The sequence below is a fragment of the Coenobita brevimanus genome, chromosome 24 (assembly GCF_032717465.1).
Source record: "Coenobita brevimanus isolate Jiangsu-jjx chromosome 24, ASM3271746v2, whole genome shotgun sequence".
NCBI lineage: Eukaryota > Metazoa > Arthropoda > Malacostraca > Decapoda > Coenobitidae > Coenobita > Coenobita brevimanus.
This window is the reverse complement of record NC_136977.1, coordinates 41707993-41713440: the sequence shown is the minus strand read 5'-3', so window position 1 is coordinate 41713440 and position 5448 is coordinate 41707993.

The following is a 5448-nucleotide window of genomic DNA, read 5'->3' as shown; positions in this document are numbered from 1 at the left end:
TTTTTATCCAGATGTCCAGCTATATATAGCTAAGTGTCTCCATCTCTGTTTGTCTATGAACCGTAAGAGCTAAATATTTAACCATGCTCATCCAGCTCTCCTGTTCTGTGTATAAATCTATCTCTCTATATTTTACTTAATATTTGTCTGTCTGTCGATCGATCTGTTCTGTCTGTCTGCCAGTTGATCTGTCTGCATATGATTTTTTTTTTTTCCCGTCTCTGTCTGTCGTTACATATCTCGACCCATCAGTAAGGTATTCTGTAAGTCTGGCCTATCTATCTACCTAGCTATCTACTGTTATGCTATTTAACTGTATCTGTCAATCTGTATCTATCTACCTGTCTCCTACCAAATGCTGTATCCTAACATCACGTCTAACCAATTTATCTGTCATTATCTGTCCATCTATTTCTTCATCCATCTCTTACTAAATTCCCGAATCCCAGTCAACACGACACCAGTAATAGGACTCTACCTCCCCTCCCCCTCCACTTCACATCCTGTCTCCCTCCCCTCCCCTCCACTCCACCCCCTGTCTCCTCTCTCCCTCTCTAATTTGTCACAACAAGCCTTCAAAAGACCCCCAAACTTTGATGTCACTATCAGTCTTGTAATAGGTTATACAGTAGTCGTAGCCGGGACGTAGTAAACAGTGGGTAGATATGTGAGGAGATAACCGTAGTACCCTCTTGTAGTCGATGACGGGAGAAGATGCAAGATGGATACCAGATTGATTGCAGTTTATTTCTTTAGAGGGAATATCTCAAAAATTACACTAAGTTAATTAACTTCGTGAGCCTCACCTCCTTTTAAGACCACCGTGCTTCTCTCTCTAGACCCTCCTCGCTCTCTTCGCTCCAGTCTCATAATTCCTTCTCACTTCTTCTCCTTTCTCTGTCGTATATGAGAGCTTCTGTCGCGTGGATTATACGGTTGTCAAATGTTCTAGAAGCCTGTGTGTGTGTATGTGTGTATTCCTATCAGGCGTCACGAGGTGCAGATTGCACATTCTTCAGGGGGAATGTGCAGACGATATTTCCTGCCGGCCCTAGCCATGACTGACTTAACCTTCTAGATTACATCTATGCTACTAGCTATTATTTATGATATTTTAGAGTCCTGACATCGCCTGATCACGCCCTGCTGGCGACCTACGACAGCATGTAGTATACAGTAGATACAATATTCATGACAATACTGTACAGACATAATAATATTGTAGAAATAAAACACATTGTAGTAAAACATCACGTCCATCCTGGCATTCAGAAAGTACTCCCTCTTTTTTCTCACCTCTTCTTTTTCACCTCTGCTCCTCTCCCTTATCTCCTTTTCTGCTTCCTCCCTCCCCCTCCCCCCACCCTCATCCTCACTACCCCCTCCTCCCCCCCCTCCTCTTCCTCTCACAGCAATACTTCAAGAGATCCTTAAATTTATATAGATGTGTATAAATGCCAAGACCATCCTACAACCCTCCACCCTCATAAGCCCCGGCCATAAAGTCGAGGTCAGTGAAGGCAGTTAGTATAAATTAAGGCCTAATGCTGTCCTCGCTAAGGGGTGATGGAACGGCGATAACCCTGGGAAAAATAAGTGACGGCTGAGATTTTTATTCTTAACTTGGACTGCCACTGCTGGGCCCCGGAATTCATAAAAGTGCTTAATATTTTGGCCCGTTTGCTCGTCGCGTAAGGAGGCACCCTAGCACCTCTTCCTTAGCGATTTATTTTTGTATATGACTGGTTAATTTCCTTTTGCCCTTTCTTTTTGCAAAGTATGGCGATATTTGATTTATTTTTGGGTGTGGCTAATTAATGTCCTTTTGTGCGATATCTGTGCAGAGTAAGGCGTTACTAGAATTATTAATGTGACACGGAGAAGGACAGTAAAGTGTAATAAGCAAATAAGTCGCTTAGGAAAAGGTATTGGGGAACTTCCTTAACCGACGAGAATGTGGGTCCATGTCTTGTAGGATTTCTTTCGACTGAACAAAAAATCGTCTGGTGTTGCCCTAAATATAATTCCAGTTGTACAGGTATCACAGAAAAGGTTAATGGTATTAGCTGTGATCTTTATTTTGTGGCCTCTGACTGCCAGGATTTTTTCTCTGCTGAACAGAATCGTCTGGTGTCAGCGTGAATAAAATACCCAAGTGCAACAGGCGACGTGAAAGGGTTAAATCTGATTTGTGTTTAAACCCATCAAAATGAGTCTCTCTCTCTCTCTCTCTCTCTCTCTGTTCTACCACCACACTGTTTTATTCAGGTTTGGAAGCATCTTTCTTAATAAAGGTGTTTGAGGGAGGTTGTTCCCATCCTCTTCTCTGTGAAAGGATTCCCCTACCATAACCAAAGTACAGTAGCATGTATAAGATATGAATGATGAGCTGGGAATGAAGGAGTTAAAATGTGTAATCTTCGCTCCTACAACTGCCTATCTTTTCACCAGCAGAAAATAGTGAATAATAACGTGAGAAATGCGACGAAACAAAAACGATTCTTTAGAATAATTAACGATTTGATTCCGATGGCGTTCTTCAATTTATTTTTCTACTTTCACACAAGTTTTTGAACTTTAAGAGAGGTCATCTGTGAAAGGAGTTAATGGAGTCTTTGTCTGTTCCATCCAGATCGAAAATTCTTCACTAAACTGAACAAAACCGTCTGTAGGTAGCAAGATTCTGATTAAAAAAAAAAATCAGAGCTAAAGGTTTAAATACGATGGAGACCTGTTCATCCTGAAAGTTGGTTGAGAACTTTTATGAATACGGACGAAGGACCAGGATTTACCTGACAAACTTTTGATCCGTGGCCGTGTCTTGACTATGACTTGCTTTATCCAGGAAGGGACAGAGAGAAGGGGAAAAATTCTGATGCATTTTTCTTTCCTTGTAACTCCTACGAAAACGAACCTCTGTAGCACATCTTCCTTGCCACATTATATCTGCATATGGCTTCTTATTTTTAGTATGTCGATATTAAAGGGATATTGGTAACGACGGGGGATGGGTCATATGTTAGTGTGATCTCCGGCTGCCCCTCCGACGTGAAGGTGGTGTGGCAGAGTTAGGGCTGTCCAGTACCTCATTTTGTGATTATGGTATGAGGGGAATTGGGCAGGACTTCATATGTTTAGTGGTGAGATTTACTGGCGATTTGGGGTCTCTTTAGATTTGAGGGTTTAAGAGGTGTTCCTCACACACACACACACACACACACACACACACACACACACACACACACACACACACACATATCGACCACTTTACCTTACTCACACCTCTAATCCACCATGTTAGTGCGTGATGTATACACAACCAAACACACCGGTACCGTACAGGGGGCTCGTAACATTCCGTCTCGTGAAGAAAATAAAATCGTAAATTCAGCCTTCATACCTAAGCAATCATCCCCCCCCCCCCTAGAGACACAGTTACCCTCCCTCTACACACACACATAAACCATCCCTCTCCTCCACACACAAACACAACTCCGCCTCACATTCGCATCCCATCCCCTTACACACATGCATATACTACCCCTCACGCACACCAAACACACAACACTTCCTCTCCCCCCTTCCCCCAGACACACAACTCGGAAGAAATAAAAACAGACAAGAAAACATTTTGCCTCACCCCTTGGCCCCGTCAAGCAGGGTTTACGGTTCAGGCCTACCACCGTGTCTAGCATGCAGGCCCTCCGGATTATGACACAACACTTAATCGCCAGCGGACATGACCCCTGCTTATATACGAGACGCGTGCCACATCACCATCATAGTTGCCGTTATCGCAGCTCTCTCAGTCGTAAGTAGAGCCTCTGGGGGTAGGGTGAGTAGCTTTTCTGTTTAATTATCAGTCACCTATCTCTGAGTTCAATCCCACTAGGGGTTGGATATCAAATAGAGTATATAGTAGCATGTTCTGACGTGGATTCTCACATGTGCGCACGTTGTTGAATTTTTGTGATGACTTATATAGACTCACACACACACACACACACACACACACACACACACACACACACACACACACACACACACACACACACACACACACACACACACAAAGATAACAGCACTCCAACAAAGCACGATTCTAAATGCATTCCTCACTATATATTTCAAAACCTCTCACTCGTTTACCCGTATATGTATCACTGAGTGGAGGCAGGACGATTTACCAGTGACAGAAAGTGTTTCTTGGCGCTACAGATCAGTTCCCACTCATGACTGGTAGAACATTCCTGGAATAGGTAGTACAGTAGAAGAGCCCTGCTTTATCAGGCGCGTGCAAACCAGTCACCACATGTCACTGTTTCTGTCATTCTTTCATGCATTAATTCATTAATTCAGAATCGTAAAAGCCCTGTTCTCATAGGATTAGGAAAAAAAAAAGTAGTAGGGATCTGTTTTTTTTATAATACCTTCATTGTACTTTATTTACATCTTTTTTTTATATCTACACACCGTGCAGAAATACAAGAATTTACCGTGCATAATAAATTTACAGGACATTTTATATCAACATTCTTTGCATAAGTAACGTAAGCGAAAATCCTAACGTGACTCACGGGAAATTAAGCTTGAACGGAAAAGGTGGGGAAGCATCCAAAGCTGAGAGGGGCATGGTCAGGTGGGTGGAGGAAAGCAAGCGGTCTGACTATTAAGGTAATTTTGGGAGTTTCTGAATAGTAACTCCTGTGTGAAACACACACACACACACACACACACACACACACACACACACACACACACACACACACACACACACACACACACACACACAAGGAAAGCGTTGGTTGGGGATGATGTGTAAACTCAGTCTTTGCGATATGTTAGTGTGGTGACGTGAGTGGAAATGATAGTTGAGTCCCTGTGGTGGTGATGACAACGATTGACTGAGTTGTTTAGTACGGGTATAGTTGTAATTGCAGACTAATATTGTCTCTACTGCTTCTTTATCTTAGCATTGTATCCAGTGTGTTTTGAGAGGTTCTTAGTGTGTGTGTGTGTGTGTGTGTGTGTGTGTGTGTGTGTGTGTGTGTGTGTGTGTGTGTGTGTGTGTGTGCGGGGGAAAGGAAGGAAGGACCCTGTAAAGGGCAAAAGATACACAAGTGAGGGACAGGAGGGTAGGGAAGGCAGACAAGCAGGCTGGAGGAGGAGGAGGAGGGCAAAGAGGGGAGGAAGGGGTGGGAATAGGAGGAAGTGACGGACGGAGAGAGGGAATGGAAGGGAGAAGAAGGGGAGGGAAGACAGAGAAGGGGGAAGCGGGAAGGAGAGAATGGAACAGTTATAAGGAATTGGGAAGGGTTTGTTGTGGAGAAGGTGAGGATGAGTAAGATGGAGAGAGAGGAGGGAGAGGGGAATCGTGCGGGAGGAGGAGGTGGAGGAAGAGGGAAGAGATAAGAGAGAGAGTGGGATAGGGAGAGGAGAGGGGTCGAC